At 39.5% G+C, this 25,499-nt stretch overlaps 1 long non-coding RNA gene across 1 annotated transcript in view; it reads left to right on the top strand.

Annotated features, from left to right (window-relative positions):
- The window catches only part of LOC130704756 (uncharacterized), a 138,184-nt gene extending 125,876 nt beyond the window's left edge, over positions 1–12,308 (top strand). The window contains exon 4 of the long non-coding RNA XR_009005223.1: positions 11,802–12,308. This is a non-coding gene — a long non-coding RNA (uncharacterized LOC130704756). The remainder of the gene's footprint in view (positions 1–11,801) is intronic.
- The last annotated feature ends 13,191 nt before the right edge of the window (positions 12,309–25,499 follow it).

The following is a 25,499-nucleotide window of genomic DNA, read 5'->3' as shown; positions in this document are numbered from 1 at the left end:
GTTAACTAAAATTTGCATGCTTCTTAGCCAATGGAAATTAAAATAACTTGCCCAAATTATACAGTAAATCAATCATCTGGACATGATGAAAAACCTTCAGCCTCTGAAGCTCCAGCTCATTTCACTGAACCATTCTGTCTTTCATAAGGATATTATGACTTTGTATATATTGATTTTTTTTCTTGAAAGAGTAAAGTCTCCCTTTCAAATTCCATAGTAAAGTGTTTATTTATCAAAACTAGAATTGTTGAGTATTTAGGAAATAAGGATATCATTTGTTTGTTCTGCATCTCTATCTCCTATACTCCCAACATCATCATCTCTTTCTCCATAGCTTATAAACATAAATTTGCCCAAGAGTCTTCAACTTTAGGAAATCTCCTGACTCTGTGACTTCATCTATGTATTACTTTATTACTCCTCTTCTTTTCAGTCAAACTTTTTGACAGAGTGGTCTGTATTCACTGTCTTCCTTCTGGCACTACCCAATCACTCCTCAATCCACTGAAATTTACTCTTTCCCAACCAATCAACTGATATGTTCTATTAAAGTGTATCAATAGATCTTATTCAACTTCCATAACTGAAAAGTATACCAACTGCTGTACAACATAGCACCTGTAGTGTGGTACTGCAATGTGCACTTAAAATTTTGTTAATAGAGTAGATCTCATGCTAAGTGTTTTTACCACAAAAAAATTAAAAGGGACACAGAGAAACTTTTGGAGGTGACAGATATGTCTATTATCATAATAGAAGCGATGTCTTTGCAGGTGTATGCATATGCCAAACCCAACAAATTGTGTGCATTAACTATGTGAAATTTTTTGTATATATTATACTTCAATATTTTTTTTAAAAAGTGTATCAATAGCCTCAGTTATCCCCAACTCCAAAGGGCACTTTAAGAATTTATCTCTCAGGATCGACTGATGCATCTGACTTTGTTGAATTCTCTCTTTCTCCCTATTTTGGCCCCTGTCCATTCCTTCCTTATCGCTTTCATGAACTCCTCCTGCTTTGTCTCTTTTCTAAATGTTGGAGTTTCTGAGTTCCATCCTTGGTTCACTGTTTTTTTCATGACAGAGCTTCTCTTTGGACTGTCATCTACTCTCAGGATTTTAACTATTTCTGTATCCTAGTGATTTCCAAAACTAAATCTCTATCCATGACCTTTTCTCCAGGTTTCAGACTCCTATTTACAAATACCTGTTAGACATTTCCAATCTTGTGAGATCCACAGGCTAATATGCAAAGAACATTTTACCCTCAATCCTGTTCCTTTCATATTCTGTCATTTAATAAATCAACATTTACCAAATCTTAAACCTGAGAGTTTGCTAGTCTTCCATATTCAATTAATCAACAAGTTCCTTCAGTTATAACTCCTAAGCTTTTATTAATCTTGTCTTCTCTGCATCTACTATCTCCAACATAGTTTAGTTTCTGATAATTTTAATTCTGTTCTACTTGAGTTTCTTGTTTCTAGTCTTGACTTCTTCAAATTTATCCACTGCACCAAAGCCATAATAACCTGTGTGAAACAAAAGCTGACAATCATTCTTCTTCTTACAGCCTCCAAAGCTCTCCTATGTCAGAATAAAGTCCAAGCTTATAAAAGTGGCTACAAAGACCTTCATAACCCAGCTTCCATTACCAAAGTGTTTATAGTTTCCCATTCACATAGAACTTTATTAAGCCTTGACTGTTGGCTCTGTCTGGAACATTCTTCTGGTCTCTACCCAAGGCAGTTATTAGTACTATTCACCACCATTTCTAAGTATTCTCCTCCTGTTCCATAGTAGGATAGCATTCCCTACTTCCTTGAAGTTAACCATGATCATGTGACTTGCTTTGACCAATGAAAGGTGAGTAAAAGCAATGTGTGTCACATCTAAGCAGAAGCTTTTAGGACCAGATGTGTGATTTTCCATCTCCCTTCCTTCTGCCATGGCAACTAGCTACATTCCAGGGAGTGGAGTATATGTCAGCTTCAGTCCCTGAATCAGGGCAGTATCCTGAGATGGACATGAAGTATAAAGGAGAAATAAACCTGTGTTGTTTGCTTTAAGCCCTTAAGAATTTTGAGATATTTATTACTGCAGCATTTTCTAAGCTATCCTGACACACACATCTTATTCTAATCTTTTGATCTGGCTAATTATTACACATGCTTCCAATTTTACTTGGTTGTTGCCTCCTTTCAGAAAGTTGTTTTTTTTTTTAAAGTTCTAAGGTTTCCTCAACTGTAAAATGGGGATAATAGGGCTGCTATAGGATTAGAAAGGTTAATTTACATAGAATATTTAAATGGTAAGTATCTAGATATTGGCTTAATAAAATGTGCCTTTTTAAGTGGTTGCTATTATGATATGACTATGTCAGTTCACTGATTCCCATCTTTCCATTTTGCATTAAATTCATGTGTATAACTCATATCCTTTATAAAAGATCAAGCTAGCCAATATCTTTCCCCAAATAGCTCTCTTCGTCAAAATACCAACATTATAATTGCCAGTTTGGGGACTGGAAATGTCCAGAATAAAAAAGGAGAGGGTGCAGACACCATAGCCAAGCTTCAGCTTCGGTGAGTGGTCAGGGTGTTCATGTGATCAATGTCTCTGAGCTTCATTTTCCTCAACTGTAATATAAAAATAGTAATATGTAAAGTTTTGTTTGTTTTGGTTTGGTTTTGGTTGGGGGGGCTGCTTTTTAGGATTGAAGTAAACAACACACAGAAAGAGGTAAAGAGTTTAGCATCCTATCTGGCACAGAGTGATGTCACAACATGCAATTCTCATTCCTAGTTGCTATTATGCTCATCATCTGTCATCTCGAATCCTAAAGAAAGTTTGTCCTCCTGGAACTATGATTAGGTTGTAACTGTGCCTTGCCTCTGCTACAATTTCCAGGACTAGAAGCTCCCTGAGGGCAGGTATTCCCACTGCATTACATTTATCAAGAATGCTGAATATAGGGCTCAGTAAATATTTATTGAATTTATTGAATCAAATGTCTTGCTTAATAACCCAAACCCATACGATGAGTCATTGTCTTGAGGACAGAGGTGGGGCTACATTTGGAGACGGCACAAATCCCGGTCCTCTCGCAGTGGGGAGACAGCCGCCTTGGCGTGCTATTTGTCTAGGAAATTGCCCCTCCATCTGAATTGCTGGAGTTGCCACCTACGATGTTAGTGATTATTCACAAACACTAAGCACACATCTGTATCAAGAGAATGATGGGTGTGTCTTCTGGACAGTGAGATACCAACTACCTTATCTGCAAGCTTCAGTTGACTGAAGAATTCGAAACACTTGGGAGTTGAACTCTCTGCTCCTGTTTTCACATGGCGGCCGCGACATTGTGCCCATGCAGCCACACACACAAAGTGCCGGAAAGTACTTGTGGAGCGCTACAGGAAAGCACCCCGTGCAGTGACTGACAAAAGACTATATTATAAAATGAGAAATTCTGTCACTCACTATAGAAAACCTCATGGAAACAATTAGCATTGACATTTGAGAATTTGGGAACCTGGCTATAAAAGCATAATGTATTTTGTCTGCACTTCATGCTTTGATCAACGTTCAGCAGAGAATGGGAGCTCTAAAACAATCTATAGAAACATAAGAACCTGCAAAACAACCACAACCAGGAGGAAAAATAAGAGAAAACTTCTCAGAATATTGGATGCGGTAAAATAAGCCACACAGAAAAATTCATCAATAGCTTCCGATGAACTAGTATTAAAGGGAATTCATGATTCTTTTTCCCAGCCACATGGTTCAGATAAAGAGACCCCTAGGACTAAGGTCACATGAATATCATGACAGTCAAGTGCAAAAGAGACAATTTGTCCTTTTTGATGTGATGCCTGACTTGTTCAAGTTTGCCCTCTGGATGCTATAATCATTGCAGGGATCTCAAATGATCACAGGAAGGGAAAACCAGAGGCCTTCATCCTACACAGGAAAGATATGCCATTTGGCAGGACACTGGCCCCTCAGGCCACACCAGCACTTTCGGGCTGTGACCGCCAGCGACAGGGCTGTCGGCTCCATGTGATCTTCGTGTTTTGCCTCAATGTGCAAATGCACTAGTCTCCTTCCTACCTGATCACACACAGGTTCCAATTAAAGCAGCTGAAATGAAGACTTTGGATTTAATGGAAATGTTTTTATTAGCCAAAATAAATACATTCATACAGTAATTTTTGTAAGTACATTATTTTTGGTCTAGTTTGCATTTTGCTTATTTTGTCAGGCACAAGAAAAACTCTTTCTGGCCAAAAAAAGAAGTATTCAAAAAGAAAACGTGGAGGGAAAAGCAACAGTTACAAGAATATTTTGTTCAGACCTCTTCCTGAAACTTTATTTGGAAACTCATTTTAGAAAACATAACACATAATCTACTAAGAATTTTTAAAGTGACTGGGAATTTTTATTCTTAGTCCCAATGTTCTGACCAAAACTTTCTCTTCTGGCTCTAATGGCCAAATTCTGCACTGACAAATGCTTTTCTATCCACAGCCTCTCTGGATTTCATGGTAGATAAAGTTATTCCAAGATTTTAGAAATTGGATGACTTTTTGGTTCATTATGATTCTGTGACAAATGAGATTCTGTGAAGAGAGCAGTGAACTATCTAATTTCTCCAGTGACTTTTTTTTTCTGGCCCAAACAATTAATTAAATTTTGTTGACATAGAAACGTTGGTTGCTTACTTGTATTGCTTAGTGTGTCAGAATGAACAAAGAAGATAAAAAGCTGGACTTTGAAATTACCCTGGGGATTGAGTTCTGACTCAATGTCTCACCAGTTGCATGAAAGCTACATAACAACTCTGAAATCTAGTTTTCTTTCCTTTCCTTCCCTCCCCTCCCCTCCCCTACATTTTCCTCCTCTTTCCTTTCCTTCTTCCTTCCTTCCTTCCTTCTCTTCCCTTCTTTCCTTCCCTCCCTTTCTCTTTTTCTTCCTCCCTCTCTCCCTTCCTTCCTTTCTTCCTCTTTCTCTTTCCTTCCCTGTCTGTCTAGCTATTTATCTATCTATTATCTACCATCTATTTATCGAGAACTATCTACATCAAAGGATCATAACCATATGAGAAGCACTTTGAACAGTGCCTGGAACATAGTAGGTCCTCCATAAACATTAGTTTCTGTTCGTTTCACCATTTTGCCATCTGAGCAAACCCAGTGTGTTGACGTGCGGAACATTCAAGTAGCCTGCTCACACTTTGGTGTGTATCAGAATCACCTGGAAGTCTTGTTAAACCCGGATCCTTAGGTCCCACCCCTAGAAATTCTGGTCCAGCAGGTCTCGGGGTGGCCCTGAGAATTTGTACTTCTAACAAATGCCCAGGTGATATTAATGCTGCTGGCCCATGGACGTACTGTGAGTGTCACAGACAGTTCTAACATGGCAAACATGTTGCTTCTTGAAACCGTGGGTTAAATCCATTTCACCTGCCTTGACTAATCAAGGTGGTTCTAAAAATTGCATGGGGATTTCCCTGGTGGCACAGTGGTTGAGAATCCGCCTGCCCATGCAGGGAACACGGGTTCGAGCCCTGGTCCGGGAAGATCCCACATGCTGCAGAGCAACTAAGCCTGTGCGCCACAACTACTGAGCCTGCACTCTAGAGCCCACGAGCCACAACTACTGAGTCTGCGTGCCACAATTACTGAAGCCCATGCTCCACAACAAGAGAAGCCACTTCAATGAGAAACCCACGCACCGCAACAAAGAGTAGCCCCCACTCGCCGCAACTAGAGAAAGCCCGCGTGCAGCAACGCAGACCCAACGCAGCCAAAAAAAAAAAAAAAAAAGACTTGCGTGTCCTCCAAGAGGCGTGTAGCCTAAACAAGATGATGTTTGCCCGAGTTGTTTTCTAGGAACTTGGATTCAGCTGTGTCCAGTTTGAGCTGAGCTGGTTAAGACTGGATAGGTCCACTTACCCCCGAACTGGGCATGCACGAGTGTTCGGTGACCTTTTGACATCAAAGGGCCACAAACTCCACCCTCAGAGCAATGTGCAGAGGGCCGGTAGACCTGCAAACCTCAGCATCTGAGCATTTTGGCTTGCTGTGCACCGGGCAAAAGGAACCTGGCTGGGTAAAAATCTCTTGGGCCAACTCCAATTGATCGGTGTGCTCTGTTAGAAGATTCTGAGGCGATATCAAGCCTGGGTGAGATTGTGGTTTATTTATTTATTTATTTATTTATTTATTCCTTCATTTATTCATTTATTTAAGTATAGTTGATTCACAACATCATGTTAAGTGAGATTGTGTTTTTGGAGTGCAGAGTGTGTAACGTCCCCAGCTTTTAAATTGAATGCATATCCAATGCTTTGCTAGGCTTCGGTATTAGACGTCCTTACTTTTCACTTGTAAGGTGACAGGGTCATTTATTATTAAAGCTTTCTTGCTTCTTCATATTCATTATCAAATTAATTTATGTATATCCATGCATGACCTACTCTTTAATTTTAAGAAAAAAACGTATTTTCAAGTGGGTCAGTTCATTGGTCGATTACACGTATGCGGGGAATCATTTAATATGGCTGCTTAATAAAGGAAGGACTGCTATGAAATTCATCCTCTGCAAGCTCTAGAGCAGCGGTCCCCAACTTTTTTGGCACCAGGGACCGGTTTCGTGGAAGACAGTTTTTCCACGGACAGGGTGGGGATGGCTCAGGCGGTGATGTGAGCGATGGGGGCGATGGGGAGTGACAGATGAAGCTTCGCTCGCTCGCCTGCCGCTCACCACCAGCTGTGCGGCCCGGTTCCTAACAGGCTGTGGACCGGTACCAGCCCACGGCCCGGGGGATTGGGGACCCCTGCTCTAGAGAATTTAGTTGATGGTAAAAGCAGGAGTTTCCGCCCCCCCCCAGGGTGTTGTTGTATTTATGGAAATGGATAATCAAAGCCGTTTTGAAGTGTCATTCATTCTACTCCTTTTATGTGTGCGAAGTTTCCTCTTTGAAATAACCTATTTGTTTGTGTTGATAGAAATTAATTTGGCACTTGCAAATGTTGCTTCAAGGATAGTACTATCAGTTGTTTTTAAGCTTTCTTAGGCTCTTGGACCACTCATATTGTCATGAGCACCACGGAGGGAAATCTCCTGGTATTTGTTTTGCTCTGCATCTTACAGAGCTGTCTTTGAGATCAAAGAGATTCCTGTGTGAGAAGGAGGTCCACGGAGTACAGGGTGAACAGGCAGCTGATGCCAAATAGGCAGGGGAGTCTGGCTGCGGAGACCAACCTCCCAGTCACCAAAAATATCATCAGCTGACTTACGGAAACAAGAATCACAGGATTATAGCGTTTTGAAGCCCAATGGTACCCTAGAGGAAAGCCTAAGCTGACATTTTTATTTCACATCTAATTATACTGAGGGAGAGAGAGCATACCAAGGCCACAAAGCCAATTGCAAAAAAAAAAAAAGTTTATTAAAATAATCACAAGTAATGCTACCAGAAACCCTTAGAGTCCTGGTCCAAGCTAGAGTTTTCCAGAATAAAAATCAAGTGACACGTGCACCATTAAGCAGCCAAATATAAGTGGGGAAGGTTTGAGATGCTATGTGAAGGAAAAAAACAAAAGTCAAGAGTCCTATGCCAAAAAAAAAAATGGAAATGAGATTTATCACCATACTCCTTTTATTTATGTCTACATGCATGTTAAGAATGAATTGGAGAAATAGTCACTGAAAAAGTCCTTTCTACTGGGACATCTTTTGTTCTTTTTAGGAACAACTTTCACCAAAGTGTGTCTGCTTTCTGTGGTGACTTCCAGGGCATTAGATTCAACAAAAGACCTATGAAAAGATGACTCTGATCACCATGATTAAAAAAGCATTAAGATAGGATCCTTTATAAAGAGACTGGGGAGAACATGAAGGAAAAATTTTGCTAACTTTATACTCTAGTGTATACGTATAGTGTGGTATTCAGCACTAACTGTGGTCCATACCTGGCTTCACCACAAGACTTATGAAGTTGAGATCACAGTTCTAAAATAGACCTTATCCAAGCAGATCTGTAGACTTCGGATCTACAAATTAGAATAAATACAGTAAAACTGTGTAAAGCTACAAGTTAATATGCACACACTGGCAAATAAGGCCCCCAGAATTAAACCCTACAGAAGGAAACTCAAATTGCCATATTTACCAAACGGTGAGTAAACATTTGCCTCCTTTGCCAATTGCTGATGTAGGTTCTTGAACAATGTAGGTACCTGTTGACTTATAAGGTTGACATTGATTCCCTGGTTGCTGTGAGAGATGGTTAAAATTTATTTCACGCTCTAACCAAAAGGCTCATGTCTCCACTCTGGGAGGAGTAGGTGGCTTACATGACTGAAAGCCAGGGTGCTCTCTGTGTGATCAGGCCCTGCCAGTGTGTTTGTTTGAATCATTCCTAACAAAGTTAGTGTTACTCTAGGCAACCAGGAATTGTTTTTTTTGGATATCATGCTGTTGCACTGGCATATATGCCAGTATTCAAGAGGAGGAAATGATAATATAAAATTAGCAAATAGGTGCTTTGGTATATATCCTAGGTGGACTATTCACTATTTCCTAAACGACCATGCTCTTTCACAGCCATGTTAATTACTCCAGCCTAGCTGCTTAGAAATACCCATTCTTTTCCCAACAATACACTCTTATTTGCCCCTGAATCCTGAGGTTCCTTTCTCTTTCCTTAAGTATTAGAGAATACTATATTTACAGCATTACAAATTGCTTTTCTCATTTAACAAAATATTTAGGAGATCATTCCATATTCCATCACTCTATATCAGCATATAGTATTTTTAATCCACTACAGGTTTTCCATCAGATAATCTATTTATCTTCTTATTGAAGGATATTACTTGTGTCCACTGTTTGTACAATTACACAGAAGGCTGGAAAGCTTGAGTTTGTGGGTATGTGTCTCTGAACACATGTGAAAGTACAGCTAGAAACTGCTGGGTTAAAGAACATATTTATGTTAAATTTTGGTAACAATTTCTAAATTGCTCTATCAAGTGCTTGCCACAATAGTAATAAGGATTTAAGTGTGCTTGTTTGCCCCGCACCAGAACCGACCCCCCTCTATCAAACCGTTTATCTTTGTTCATCTGACCAAACTCTGTTTATCTTTGCCCATCTGACAAGTGACAAATAGTATCTTTTTCTTACTTTAGTTTGCATTTCTTTGACAAAGACTGAAGTTTAATTTAATTTTACAGAATTTATAAGGCATTTTTATTCTTTTATTTTGAGTTTCTCCAAACCCATTTTTTTAAAATTCATGTAGAGGTGGAGAGTATGAATATTTTTGAATAATAATCTTAAATACAATCAGAACTTTATTTTATTCTGTTCTATTTCCCTCCCTCTCCTTCTCCATGCCCCCACCACCCCCAGCTGCATCTTATATATTTATCCCTGTTGATCTTCATCTTGTTTGCTTCAACCATTTGTCCAGCCTGTTTCGTGATGCCGACATTCACTGCAACCTCGGGCTTATGTCCTTCCGTAAGCACAGCAGCTGTCTTCTTCATTCAAGTTTCTGTCACCATGTGCAAGGACCAGAGCCTGTCCACTCTAGACTCTGTGGCCCCGCCCATTCTGACAGAATGCCCCACGTGGCCTCTGAGTCCTGGGCTTCCTACCTGTGAGCTCTGAAAGGTACTTGGGAGAACTCTCCTGCACAGGAGCTATAAATGGGGATATTTCTGCCGTATTTAAATGAGTGCTATTCACCCCCATCTCTCACCACTCATCCTGCTTCTCATGGTTGTTTTTGTCAGCTGTATAATCAGCCCTGGTGAGTCATCTTTTAACTACAGAGGGAAAAGAGATGAAGGAAAAGCTGAGGGAAACAGGTTCCTGATTTAGTTTATAAAACCCACTGTCTGAATGCACAGAAGTTCCGGGTTTGTTTTTCCACCAACAGGTGTCTGAATGTTATGGAGTCATCTGATTGATCAGATACATTCACAAAAAGTTTCTTTTTTGTGGTAACTTTATTTACTGAAAAAATAAAATGGACCAATTGAATGAACTGATCTCAATCCCCTTTGCCCTTCTCTTCATTCCTTCTTATGGTCATGTGATTTGCATCTGCAGATGGTTCAAATTTATTCCTTATGCAAATTTAATTCCTTAATATATCCTTTCAAATCTTTTCCCCAAATCTTTTTAATTGGGATATGCTGCCTAGATATACCCACAGAGCTACGTCCCAGGGCACAAGAGATGTCCAAACCTCTCTCTAAAAGAAAAAAGGGTGGGGTAGTCAGGAAGGGATAGACTTCTTTAAAATCACAGCATGTCTAGACTTCATGCCCAAATACATTGGTTCATGATGAAGTAGTAAGTAAGACTTTTATGAAAAAATATATGGTAGAGAAAACAACACAGAAGCTTACATCCTTTGAAAATTGGACATGGCATAGGGTTCAGGAATTGTCTGGCTGTGGGTTGTTTACATGTGGTCTGAGCATTTTCTTAATGTGATCCTGCACTTAAGTGTATATAGGTTCAGCCAGAAAAGAGAAAGATGAACATCAAAGTTGTTGCAATGCCAGAAGAAAATTATAGGGTGTTTCCATGTTTGAAAGATCACTAGCTTTCACTATTGGTTTGGGGCAATGAATTATCCATAAATAAAAACCTTAGAGACCTCTGACCAAAAACATATACTGTGTTTACAAAAAGTACAAGTTCAGTAAGTAGCCGCTCCTATCACAACAGATCAAGTGTACTCAATTAGGGAAAAGAGTTTGAGGAACTAAAGGCATGAAGTAGCTTTGGAAACATTCTGCCAACACATTACAAAGTTTCCTTTCTAAAATGGATTTATTTCTGTTACAAAAAAAACAACAACAGGAAAAAGCCTTTAATGACTAATTTTATTTAGAAAGTCCTATAAATAATAATCACTTTCATTTATTGCTGAGCACTATACTAAGAAGTTTACATGCATCATTTCACATGAAGCTCATGATAATCCTGTTCATTAGTCAGCACAGGCTCTGCAGCTGTGACAAATAGACCTGGAAAACTCAGCACAATTAACAACACAAAATTTATTCTGATCCATCTTAGGTCAGGTAAATTTCCAGGGTGGTCATTCTCAGCTTCTAGGTCACTCTGACAGGGGACTACTAATGACGGCACAAATTCTCTGGACTGGAAGTGACACACATCACTTTTATCCTGGCCCACTGGCCAGAATTAGTCATGTGTCTAGGCATAACTGCAAAGGAGCTTGGAAATGTGAAGAAGTACGTGAATAGTTAGTGAGCCTTAAATGTCTTTCCCACAATCTGTAGAGTAGACATTATCTCCTATCTTAGTTTATATATAGCTTATCTATAGCTTCTAAGCTAAAGAGAAGTAAATCTGGAATTTAAATCCTAAATTCCAACCCACTGCTCAAATCCGGGAGCCATCTTTGTTTTGTGAATGATGGTAATGGTGCCCTATTCATATTTGTATCTTATATAATAAATTCTGCCTAGTCAAAGGAGTTGATTGTAGATATAATATGGCTTTTTTCATGAATTAATTCATGTGATTATTTCTGAATTCCTCAATTAGATTTTAACTGACAGAGCCCCAAACTTATTCCTACAATCCCAAACACCGAGCATAGTAAATGCTCAATGAAAATGTGTTAGTTGATTGACTGAAACACTGATTTGTATTTTTACCTTCTGATAGCAGATGGAGAGAGAAAATATCTTAAATAAAGGCCTTTCTAGAAAAATAAGACATTTATTTTTATTTTTCTAGGCTGGTGTGATGATTTTCAATTTGGGTCAAGAAAACAGCCTTTTAGGGCTTCCCTGGTGGCGCAGTGGTTGAGAGTCTGCCTGCCAATGCAGGGGACACGAGTTCGAGCCCTGGTCTGGGAAGATCCCACATGCCGCGGAGCAACTAGGCCCGTGAGCAACAATTACTGAGCCTGCGCGTCTGGAGCCTGTGCTCCTCAACAAGAGAGGCCGCGATAGTGAGAGGCCCGCGCACCGCGATGAAGAGTGGCCCCCACTTGCCGCAACTAGAGAAAGCCCTCGCACAGAAACGAAGACCCAACACGGCCATAAATAAATAAATAAATAAATAAAAATTAAAAAAAAAAAAAGAAAACAGCCTTTGAAAGTTATTGAAGGCTGACACATACCAGCAGAAAAGGAAACATTGCCACCAATCGATCATCATGACTTTATATGATTTGACTATTGTGTTCTTTATAACGCATTATTATTTTCAATTTCCAAGATAGTTATAATTTTGCATGATTTTTTACCAGATTTCTTCCCTGCTTTTTGCATATTTTTTATTTCTATTATTTTTCATATTCTTCTATCCTCTTATTTTGCTTTTTTTATTTCTCCAACTCTCCTCTTTTATATTATTTTTAAAATATTTATTTATTTATTTGTCTGCATTGGGTCTTAGTTGCGGCATGCAGGATATTTTGTGGCAGGGAGCAGGCTCTTCTTTGCGGCCCATGAGCTTCTCTCTAGTTGCAGTGCCAGGGCTCTCTAGTTGTGGTGCCTGGGCTCAGTAGTTGTGGCACATGGGCTTAGTTGCCCCACAGCATGTGGGATCTTAGTTCCCCAACCAGGGATCGAACCCACATCCCCTGCATTAGAAAGCAGATTCTTAACCACTGGACCACCAGGGAAGTCCCTCCTCTTTTATATTATTTTTTATCTTTTAAAATCATGTTCAATCTAGTGTTTAAACAGTTTTGTTTTTTCATAATTGTTCCTTTTTTCTCAGTTGTCAAGAGGTTTTCACTTTACACCTTCAGCTGGACCTTTTAGTATCCCAACATCCCTAACGCTATTCTTAGTACCAACGTATACTTAAGTGATACTTACGGATTTGGAGGGTGGTGACATCAACTTTTTATAACCTCATTACCAATTATATTCATTTTCTTTATTTTTTTCAGTTTCTATGATAGTGTGGGTTTTTTCTGTCCTTTCCTTTCTTCTGTCCTTCCAAAGAGATCACACATCTCCTCTAGCATTCCATCTTTAATTATGTGATGCCTCTAATACCCTGTTTGTGATATGTCTTTACTACTCACTTTCTATAACTTTGATATAATTACGTGTTAGTGCACAAATGTTCTTTATTGTTTTTCCAGTTATGCCTCTTTGTATATATTCGTCTATTGATACTTAAGTACTTTGAATAAAATGACCAGGTTATGCTCAATCTGCTTGAGCATAAAGTGCTTTGTTGTAGTTGTTTTTACATTCAAGCATGATTAAAGTTGAAGACATTAATAATGTCACAATCTCATGATGGTTTTTTTTTTTATGGATGAAGAAATTTTTATAGGGAGTTTTTTCAGGAGGAGAGGATTTTATTTTTTCTTTTATTATTTTTTATTAAACTGAAGTATACTTGATCTACTATGTTGTGTTAGTTTCAGGTGTATAGCAAAGTGATTCAGTTATACATATATATCTATCGTTTTTCAGATTCTTTTACATTATGGGTTATTACAAGATATTGAATGTAGTTCCCTGTACTATAGAGTAGGTTCTTGTTGTTTATCATGATGTCTTGTTAACCAATGAGTTACTTCCTTTAAATTGTTAAGCTAATTAGCTGGAACCTCAACACTGGCATTGTAATGGCTGCCATAAAAATGTCTTTAAAAATTTTTTTTAGCAAATATTTATTGGGTGCCTACCGAGCCCCAGGCTTTATGTTGGGTACTTGATTCATATCAGAAGAAAACCTAGACAACATGGAGACTCTCATAGAGCTTACATTCTGGTCCAGGAGAAAGAAAATAAAAATAAAGCAAATAGGGTTATAAAAGATTATGAGTCACAAAGTTATGTGACTTAGAAACAAGTAAAGAAACTTAAGGTATCTGTACTGTCAATAGTGGAGTCAGGAAAGCGTCCCCTGAGGCAGTCACATTCAAGCAGCTGTCTAGTAAAAAAGAAGGTTCTTAAAGTAGGAACAGCGTGGGGTCTTGAGGAAGAGAAGAACTCAGTGTGTCTGTACTGAGAGGAGTTTGAATTTTATTATGATAGAAATGGGAAGCCCTTGAGGTTTTTTTTTTTTTTTTTTTTTTTTTTTTTGCCCTTGAGTTTTAAGCAGGGAAGCAGCATGATTCTATTGATATTTATGTTTGCATCAATATGTATTCATTAAGCGCCTACTATGTGTCAGTCTCTGTTCTAGGCATTGGAGATACAGCAGTAAACAAAATAGATACAAATATCTTGTGGTATAGAGATTTCATTCTAGTGTTTAAAAAATATCCCAGTGATTGCTGGGTAGAGAAGGAAGTGGGGCAGAGAAGGTTGTGAGAAGACCAACAGGAAGTCTATCACAGGAGGCCAATGGAGAGATGCTGAATGTAGGAGGCCAGCTGAAAGACTCACTACCCTGGGATGATTTTATGAATAAGATAATTTGAATAGCTATCCCCTGTCCATTAGAAGTAAACCAGGGCAAAATTGAAAAGTATAAAGGTAAAAAGATTGTAATATACAACAGAGTATGTACACTAATCATTAAATCCAGATACATTGTATGCAAATATCAATTCCATATGGATTAAAGATCTTAACATAGATAAATAAAGCCATAAAATACAGTATAGAGGAATCTTTTCCCAATTCTGGGGTGAGGAAAGCCTTCATAAGCATAATATGAAAACATAGAAACAGTAAATCAAAAGAATGAAAGGTTTGACTATATAAAAATAAACATTAAAAAACCTTTATAAAGCAAAAACACCACAAATATAGTTTAAAAACAACAACACAGAGGTCGAGAGGAAAGACGGCAACACACAAAGGGTTAAAAGATAATACAGAAAGACTTTCCCCAATATCAATACAAAGCATTTTTCTAGAAACACATTTTAACTTCTGTCAGTGTTAGCAGGAAACAGTCCATCTAACTTGAATGCCTGCTACTTTGCTCATTCAACAAAGTTCAACAAATATTTATTTAATGCCTAACATGTGCTAAGTGCTGGAGAGATCAATATGGACAAAACAGATGTGTACCACTCTCATGTAGTTTACAGTTTAGATTTGATACCAGTGTGATCAAAGCATTTAATAATAATCATAGATGCTATAGGATCATCTCTCTGTATCCCCAGTAATAATAAATAATCTCAATGTCTTTGCTTTTCTTTCCTCACAGTCCTATAATTATTTCCATTGTTCTTTGGAAATATAGTCCTCATACTATGAAGTTCCAAAATGGAGCAATGGGCATTTTCTGAAGGAATACTTCCTATTTCCTAATTAACCATCTTTTTAACAAATTTACTGAGCTCATACCCTGCACCAGGCTGTAATATACACAGGGACTAAAGGTAAACCGATATGGTTCTTGTGCTCGAGGAAGTTACAGTTTTGGGGGAATAGAGACTAATAAATCAACATGTATGTACTGGTAGGTACATGCTATGATAGAGAAACATACAGGACTGGATAGGAATATAGAGAAGGGACATCCACGTCAGGCTCAGGAGTAAGGGAGAAGTCCATGAGGCGTCTGCATTGATGGTAGTAAAGTTTAATCAAAATTTTGAAAGCCAAGTAGGTTTCAAGTGATGAAGCAGAGGGGACATTCTCAGCAGAGGGACAAGAATGTTTAGGGGCTCGCAATAGTGAAACAATATGAGGTACTTGGGAAACTGCTAAAGAGTAAATTGTTCATGATAATGAGGAGGAGCCATTAGGAGAGAAGATTGCCACAAATGGACTTGGGGTTCAGAAATAGTCCTTCAGATGCAGTGTGGCCAAATGTTTGCAGAAGAGTAAGTCTGGACAGGGGATGAGAAGTCGTGGAAGGCAAGGCCCCTGACTGAGGGCAAATATACGGTTGGATTAAGAATAAAAGAAGTGCATGTCGGTAAGACTAAAATTTCAAATAGTGATGGTGGAGAGACCATTATGGTGTCAACAAAGATGAACATGGATTTTGTTCTGCTCAGTTAGGGTCCAACTAATGTTAGGTAACCTGAATGCACAATGGACAAAGTTAACAAAAAGTTATGAAACTTTATCCAGAAATGCCAAGTGACCTAGGAGGATTAAGACTTTAAGCCATCCTCTGGGGCTAAGCAGTAGTACAACAGTCAGAGTGGAAAGTAATGAATCCTCATAGATAAATAGTTACATTGGAACTGTCCATGTTTGGCGTCCATCATTCAAAAATGGATTATCTAATAGTTTTTACCTGGAATAAAGGTCAAAAGCTGATTTAGGGGAGAGAAGAGAAGAAGCAGAGTAGAGCTAAGAACCCCAGAGTTCCAGGATGGAAAAAGAGGTAGACCAGTAGGACAGAGCATTGACCATCACAGCCTGGTCACTTGAATGCACAGAAGATTCTATAGTATAAAGTGAGATATCTAGAAATATCATATATAGGCAAAATATGATGATGATGATGGCAAGGAATTTTGTGTGTTTTGTTCATTGATCCATCCTCAGAGCAGTGGTGGTACACAGTAGGTTATAATAAGTATTAGCTGAATGAATGACTGAATTTATTGATAACACTTGACAGAATGTATCCAGGTAATGGAGCAAATTTACTGAAAAAAAAAAAACCAAAAACAAAACTCCAGAAGAAGGAAATACTTCTTTAGCTTTACTTTTGAAAGGGAATGTTATGGAACTTGCTTACAAATGAAGATCTAGTACTGAGAATGGGTCCAAAAAGAAAAGACTTTTTTTAAAAAAAATTAATTAATTAATTTATTTTTGGCTGCATTGGGTCTTCGTTGCTGCGCACGGGCTTTCTTTAGTTGCGGCGAGCGGGGGCTACTCTTTGTTGTGGTGCGCGGGCTTCTCATTGCAGTGGCTTCTCTTGTTGTGGAGCATGGGCTCTTAGGCACGTGGGCTCTAGAGTGCAGATTCAGCAGTTGTGGCACACGGGCTTAGTTGCTCTGCGGCATGTGGGATCTTCCCGGATCAGGGCTCAAATCTGTGTCCCCTGCACTGGCAGGCAGATTCTTAACCATTGCGCCATCAGGCAAACCCCAGGAAAAGACTTTTTGAAATAATAATGTACAGAATGTGAATACATCCTAAGAACCCACAGTTAATTAGCACATTTTCCCCGGTTTGTTATGTCAATGCACAATATTGAGTATATATTTAATCTGAAAGGCACAGAACAAAGCAGAATATCTTCCTCTGCAGCATCTTGTGTGTCAATAGACTTTGGCTTTAATTCTTAGCTGTGTATTTTAGCATACAAGACCTATTAGGAGACACATGACCACATATAGTCCAACAAAGCCTTAACTGTTTTGATACCATCTATATATTAGGAATTATCAACATGGAGAGTAATCTACATTTTTTTAACCCATCAGTTTACAGATACTCTTATGTTGCCTCATTTGCTGGTTGGAACAGCTCCCTATGTAAGCAAAACAGAGGTACCATATAGATAAGCGGCAAATGCTCGGGGAGCTTACAGGATTTATTCTGGACCACCTGACTAGAGGCCGAGCTGGGACTTAAATTTAGTGTGCCCAACCCAAACAAGCATTCTTTCCAATACCCCACACAGACAAATTTCTAACCACAGTTGAGTCACATTTGAAAGCCTGGCTATGGCCCATGGTGCACAAGCTTTCAGTCTGGTGGTTTAAATGCCAGTTGGCTTCAGTGCAGAGCTTCAGCCCAGTGACCCAGTGCCGAGGCTCAGAGTACATGGTGGAAATCTGGGGATGAATCCTGAGGCAAACGTTGACCGTTTCCAGAACAGCAGGCACTGGAATCCCTACGTGTGCATTTTGTTCAGGGAAAGTAATAGCTCTGAGGTCAAGACAGAGCATTGAAGCCATAGACTTCTACAAGCTTTCTTTCTGGCTAAGATCACTGGGCAACACCAAGCAATTCGCCTTTAAATGAACAGTATAAAAGACTGCAAGTAGCCACTCCAAAATTACTTTATGAGGCACTTAAAAAATACTGTGATACAAAAATAAACTCATTTTTCGATCCTTCTGTTATATATCCCAGAAAACAGATTCAATGTGATTTTTATAAACAAAAGCACATTTTATTCTAGACCAGGAGGTTTGGTTTTTCATTCTCCTTTGTCAGCTGTGAGACTCTGATCAGGCACTTGTGTTTCCTGAACCTCAGTTTCCTTGTAAGTTTAAAAAAAAAAGATCTCTTCCATTTCTGTGATATCATCATTTGTGTATTTTAAATATTGGGATTTGATTGAGGTATATTTTAAAACCTTAACACTGAAAATACCTAGAGCACAAAAATAAGTCATAGAAACATTGAATCATATTAACACCTGTCAAACCTGGGGGTTAACAGGAATATATTTGGAGGTACGACTTCTCATATCTTTTTTTTTTTTTTTTTCCAATCTGAGGTTTCTTGAGTCCTTATTCATTTACCCAAGAAAGCTTAATTTAGAATTGGCCTCATTCAGAGTCTTTAGGATTGGTTAGGAACATCTTAAGTGCCACTTAAATGCCACCTTCCACTTCCTGGGCAAGAGTGCCTGGGCTGGCATAGCCCCACAGCCCAGCAGGGCAGCGATGGCTGTGGTAGGAGCTTCCGGGGGTTGCTGTTTTAGCCCCTGAAATTAGTGCCTAGAGAGCTGGAAATTCCAGTATTCTCTGATCAGATGGTCCGGAACTGGAAATAACAGGAGTGAGAAGTTCATGAAAGACAAGGCTACAATCCCAAGGGAAATTTGCACAAGTGCTGCACCCGGCTTTCAGCAGAAAGGATTCCTACTCCAGTCCTCCCTGGCTCTTTCCCTCTAGATCGTCTGTCTTCTCCCAGCCACAGATATTTAATATGAAATCCCACGGCACCTGTGTCTAGACCCCAAGAGAACTCTGACGCCACCTCACCCCCCACCCCTCTTTCATTGTCCTTCTTCTTCCCCATCTTCTCTCCCTTTGTTTTTCACCTCCCCTTCTCTCTGATTGCAATTCCGCTAACACATTATATACCCCAGCAATACTCATGTACTTCTTGAAATGTCGGGCATGGAATAAATACAAAACAAAATGGGCAAACTGAATCTTTCGTCTCTATGTTGCCAGGGGAAGGGATGTGATTTTGCAGAGCGATTGTCAGTGTCCCCTTTCCTATTAAGACCCTATGCCTTAGCAGGTAGAGCAGCCAGGTGGCCAATAAGCGTTTCAGTGAATTGTCACCGTCCCCACCTGGAATGCCCCTCTCCTCTCTGGGTTGTGGTGAGCAATTACCCATTCTTCAAAACCAACTCAGATGTCCTTCATGAAGCCTTTTTTCCAACAGATACCCCTAAGCGGAGTTAGAACTTCCATGGGGGTGTCCCACTAAATTGTTTTCTTTCCCCGTAGAGAATTAAGCACATTATATTGTAATTAACTGTGCACGTGTCACCTCTCCCCACACCCTGCTTCCCCACATTACCCCAGAACCTGAGTTGAACTGGAGCAGAGCCATTTCTTAGTTATCTTCTTGGCCCTAGGACAGGTCTGACACATAGTAAGGGCTCAATAGATCCTAAACAATGAGTTGAGAAGGCAGCTGAAGTCAAGTTAGAGATGGGGTTAGAGACGCCAGGGGCCCAGCAAGTGAGTTCACAAAAGTTCAAAGAGCGGTGAGGCCTTGGGGAAGATGCTCATCTCTCCGTAGTATATTATTAGACAATACCTACAAGGTAAGAAAGTTGTATGTTTGTGCTGTGAAATCTTGAAGACTATTGTATTCAGCACAATGGGATGAACTTCCTATAACTGTTTAGAAGAATAAAGGCAGGGAACAATTCTTGAACATCCTTCAATGATAAGAAAAGAAAAAGTTCCCTCTCTGAAATCTCAGATAAGGATTAATCCCCATTACTGAATTCTGAGTTAACTCAAACTTCCAAGTTTCCAAAATTCAGGAATGGACTATTTAGAAGGAAAAAAAAAAAAATCTGTAAACTGCAAGTGGAGCAGCGCTGAGTGCCTCCCAAACGTAAAAGAATTGTAATCTCTAGTTTTCTGTCCTTTAAAAGAAAGCTTGTAAATGATGCCTCCACCCTGCATAATTAATGTAATGATAGGAAAAGCTATCACTTCTAACTCCTACAGTTGATGAGACGGGGAGATGTCCAGGAAGGCTGGGAAAAGCTTGGTGTTACCGCACAGTTTCAGGGAACAGATCTCTCTAATCTGTATGACTCACGCACGTTGGACTTGAGTCTGAAGCTCAAGACAATTTCACAAGAGATGAAATTTAGAATTTTTCAAAGAGAAAATAAAACATCCTTCATGTCTGGGCAAGAGCACTGGGCAGGCTCAACATGTGCTTGTGAACATGGATATGAGGACTTATGCATGTTTGGAAGATGCAGAAATTTATACATATATATTACAATTATCTCTCTGTATTTTTTAAAATTTTTATTGGAGTATAGTTGATTTACAGTGTTGTGTTAGTTTCTGCTATACAGCAAAGTGAATCAGTTACACATATACATATATCCACTCTTTTTAAGAATCTTTTTCCATATAGGTCATTCCAGAGTATTGAGTAGAGTTCCCTGTGCTATACAGTAGATCCTTATTAGGTATCTATTTCATATATAGTTGTGTGTACATGTCGACCCCAGTCTCCCAATTTATCCCTCCCCCTCTTTCCTCCCTGGTAACCATAAGTTTGTTTTCTACCTCTGTGACTCTATCTCTGTTTTGTAGATAAGTTCATTTTTACCATTTTTTTAGGTTCCGCATATAAGCAGTATCATATGGTCTTTTTCTGTCTGACTTACTTCATTCAGTATGACTATCTCTAGGTCTCTATATTTTTGAGGTACAGGAATTTGTGAGCCCTGACATAAAAGCAAAAAAAAAAAAATCAGGAAGTCAGCAAAACGGCAGCATAGTCATGGCTAAGGTGGAATATGTGAGAGCCTGAAGGTGACTTGACCAACGAGCTGAGTTATCCACTGAGGGGCGCAGGCTCAGCCCAGCCCTGCTAACGAGCACCAAGACCAGACTTGAGGAGAGACGTCAGGCCTTACATGCAGAAACATGCTCTGAGAAGACGCAGCTGCAAAGGCTGCTGGTTCATCAGAGGACACGAGGAACAGCAGGTTTGACAGGAATGGCATTTGTGCTGCTGACAGCTCTGTCCTGCTCTGGGCCCCTGCAAGGCTCTAAGGGAAGTGGGACAAAAGGGCATTGATGTTCTTTGGCGCTGCCTGAATGAGACAAAGTTGTGTAAGGGCCCAGCGGGCGGGAAGCATGAATGGCATAATAGAGAGCAGAAGCCCAGGAGAAGGGATGGGGCAGGAACGTTTTCCTACACCCCATCACACAGTCCCTAGAATTGTTCCCCATATACACGGGAACCCAGTAAATATTAATTAGGAAGAAGGAAAAAGCACACTTAGAAGCATGAAGCACCACTGAAAAAGACTGAACGTGGTGAGAGAGAGAAAAAAAAAAAATAGGGAAGCAGACTCATTTGGAAAGTTGGGGTCAAATATGTAAGCCTTCAGCCTAACTGCAAAGCAGAATCCGAGCTTTTGTATAAATTCTGTTTTAAGATCTTAAAGCAGACAGGATTGAGTCAGCAACTGCAACAAATAAAACTTTTCCTTTGTGTTGCTTGTTTGTTTTCTCATGGAAGGAAAGGGAAAAGATAAGGTCTGGAACGTGGGACGTTGCTGCAATTCTGTGTTATTAATGAACCGGGGGCCTGAAAAGCAAGAAGCTCATTAGTGGCTTCTGTGGAGAAGTCTGGGGCCCTGGATGCTAGAAGGAAATGGAAAAGCTGCCAGTTAACAGCAGGAACATCTAAATCATCACACTTAGGAGGAGAACTGGAAAAACAAGACAGCATTTTACCCTCCACAGAAAATTAATACTGAAAGAAAGCCTTCATTGAGTATATGCACAGATTGTCTTAAGTCAGACTGCTAGATAAATAGCTGCTGTTGATGGAGGCAAGAAGATAAACAGGCATTCATGACAGTCAGAAGGGCAGGGAGCATAGACTGTGCGGTAGAGAGCACTTTCAATTCTAGATCACGAATCTAGATCCCTGGGCAGGACTAACTCGGAAACAACCAGCTGTTTGCCCCTCGGTCTGTGGCAAATACTATGCTCAGCTCAGCCTATTCAACTAGGACACAGTGTGGTGGTCTGGGTCATATCACAAAACCAACCAACCAACATTTATTAAACATTTACCATGTGCCAGGTACCATGCTAGTTACTGGGGGGAGGGGGGCGATGCAGGGAATCATCCTTCTTCAACAGCATTTCCCATGCATTTGGAGAATCAACAGCATTTCCCATGCATTTGGAGAATCAACAGCATTTCCCATGCATTTGGAGAATCAACAGCATTTCCCATGCATTTGGAGAATCAGGATCTAAAACATAAAAGGATACTCAGCAGTGCAGTTCCTAGCACAGCACTGAATGGTCAAATTGTGATAAATATTCCAAGGGTTGAAAGGAGGGCAAGACTGTTGGGGTGTGAGGTATTTAAATGGACCGTTCAGAGACTAAAGTCCATCTGAGGTGAAAGGGAGTTTAGAAAGCAATGCAGGCCAAAGCTTTTCAGAAATGAGAAAATGGAGAAGTTGTAGTTTGTCCACAGTATCACAGTAGCTAGTAGTCTTACAGAGGGATTGAGTATTTGAATCTCAGATCCACCATGTATTTTTCCCAAGATATTTAACCTATCTGCACTCAGTTCATGAATAAAACAGGGATAATAATACCCAGCACAAAATAAAGGGAGAATAAAATACAGTTAGTATTATGATTACAGCTGTTATTCAGCTACAATATTCTTTCCCTCTGGTCCAGACTCAGCCTCAGAATCCTTCTCAACACAGAGCACCAGGCAGTCAGCCATTCCTAGTTGAACAGAGTTTCCAGTGATAGTAAACATGTTTTTTTCAATATATCAATGAGGTTTTTACTGCTATTGATGACAAAGCTCTACAGACAGATAAAAAACCACTTTTTTTCAAGTTTGCTCTCTAACTCCTTTCTTAATCCTACATTATTTCTTGGTTTGATTTGCAGTTTCCAAGCCCCACTAGATTACCTGCGTTAGTTCAAGCCAATTACTCAGAGATTTTGCAAAATATTCAATACCTGATTGTTCCCATAAAGTCTGCTTCAAAATGCAATTTACTTTTTTGTTTTCATGTGTAACCAGCAGCAGTGGGGTGGAAGTTGATTGTGTGGCATGTCATGAGGGGGGTTGGTTAGCTCTTTTGTACCGAGAAAAGCCGAGTTCCCCCACTTCCGCCTTTCAGAGGAGGAGGCTGAGGCCGGTTACGGTCACCCGCAGCTGCTTTAGATGCTACCCTCCACCATCGCTCAGCTACTTTGCATTGAATGGGCAGAGTCAATCTAGGAGTCACCAAGTGTTCCGCGTGGGAAGGGACCTCAGAAGGATTTAGGTCACTCTCCCAGCTAATGCACAGTTCCCTGTCACTGCAGATTGTCTTCGGAGGGAAGATGGAAGCTACCCACCCTGTTTATTCAGCAAGAATGAATTAAAGACACGTTCATCCCATGAAGAAAAGTCTAAACAGCTGGAGCAGGGGCACCTGTGCAAGAGAGAGAACCCACCTAATCAGTAAACTCTCATAGAGAGGCCGTCGGCTGTCTGCCCAGTGCAGTGCACTATTATATGGGTCCAATACTGTGGTGCTCTGAGAAGCAAGACAAGAAGAAACTCTAATTCTGAGTGATCAACAGTGTCCTAAGTAAAAGGAGAAATGTGGAAATAGCTGAGACTTAAACATGCCTGCCCCACACGGTTCAAAGGGCATGTTTGCAACGCAGGAATGCCCAACTCCAGAAATGGGAGGATGCCAGGATGGAAGCCGGCATGGATGATGGTTCCCTCCAGACTGTTTAATGGGAAGATTATGTGCTGTACCCAGCTTCATAATAGAGGGAATCTAAAGGGCTTGCCGGTGAGATAGATGCTGATGGAAGTGCTAGGCTGCAGCCCATTATTTACCTCCTTTGATTCACTGAAGTATAAATCATCAAAATGATACATAAATTTAATTGCCGGTGTCATGTAGTTATTTTTGAGGAATAGCCACAAATCTGAGATCTGGTATTTAACAAACAACTCAGGCTACCTACTCAGACTAAACACATAGTGTGTTTTCCAGGCTGTAATTTCATAAAAACAAAATGTCTTTAGAGAGAGAACAAGCTAGTACTATTGCTTTAAAAATCACTTTAGGAAAAGTTTCCTTACTAAAGTAAAACGTTGACAATCGCAACCATTTTGCTGGCTGGCCCTGATCCGCCCTGTTGTGCCGTGGTATTACCTTCATTTCATTGACATCCCACACGAATGTCTTCCCTCTAACCGTCTCTGGGGGCAGATAAACTCCTCTCTCTTGTGGGGCTTTGTTTCCCCGAGAGCAGAGGTTTGCAGATGTTTGGTTCTGGACTCCTTTACACCCTCAAAACTTAAGGAGACCCTAAAGATCTTTTGTTACATGCATCATATTTATTGATATTTAATGGATCGGAAATTAAACATTTTTATAAAACTAACTGCTTCAAAACAAAAAATTTAGTAAGAAGAGTGGCGTTGTTTCACATTTTGGCAAATCTCTAACATCTGGATTCACAGAAGAAAACTGGATTCTCATATTTACACCTATGTTCACTCTCCTGGAATATGTTATTTTAGCTGATACTTCATAAGTATAAGAAAATCCAGCCTCATACAGATATGTAGATTGAAAAGGGAAAAGTATTCTAATAGCCTTTTCAAAGAATTATGGATATTCTCCTACTATTCTACTCAAACTCAGCTAGCAGTAATTTCTTAAACATTACTTGCAATGTAGAATCTGAAATATTATCAATAAACTTTTCATATTCTGTTGCACTAAAATCCATTGATCTATCTTGTATTTTGAATGGCTTTTACCCATGTATGATTTCATAAAATCATGCATTGGTCATTTACATTCATTATTATACAATATCTAAAAATCAGATGCATCAATGAGATCACAGTTTCATAGAAAAGTCTTAAAGTCTTAGGAAGATTTCAGTTCACTGTGGTGGATATGTTTTCCAAAATTCTGGGTTTTGCTTTAAAACTTGCGTTTCATCATTGATGACAAGTAATGTCGGTGATTTTCCTTAAAGAGACAGGCACACTTTGTTCATTTTTGAGAAAATGTGTAACCAAGTCTGAATAACCATGATTTGTCTACCAAGCATTCTTTCAGATAAAAATAGTATTCCATGAAAAAGTAGCTAGGTCAGCCCACAACCTAAATAATTGCACAAGTACTCTCCCTAGAAATAACCACCGTACTTTGATATGTAGCAGAACTGATTTACATGTGCTTCCCATAGAATATTAAAAACATGTGTACTCAAGGGTCAAGACAATAGGTTTACTAATTTCTGCTGCTTCAGCAAAGACAATTTAAGTGAAGCTGCTTTTTAAAAAT

The sequence above is a fragment of the Balaenoptera acutorostrata genome, chromosome 14 (genome assembly GCF_949987535.1).
Source record: "Balaenoptera acutorostrata chromosome 14, mBalAcu1.1, whole genome shotgun sequence".
NCBI lineage: Eukaryota > Metazoa > Chordata > Mammalia > Artiodactyla > Balaenopteridae > Balaenoptera > Balaenoptera acutorostrata.
This window is presented reverse-complemented; position numbering and strand designations above follow the sequence as displayed.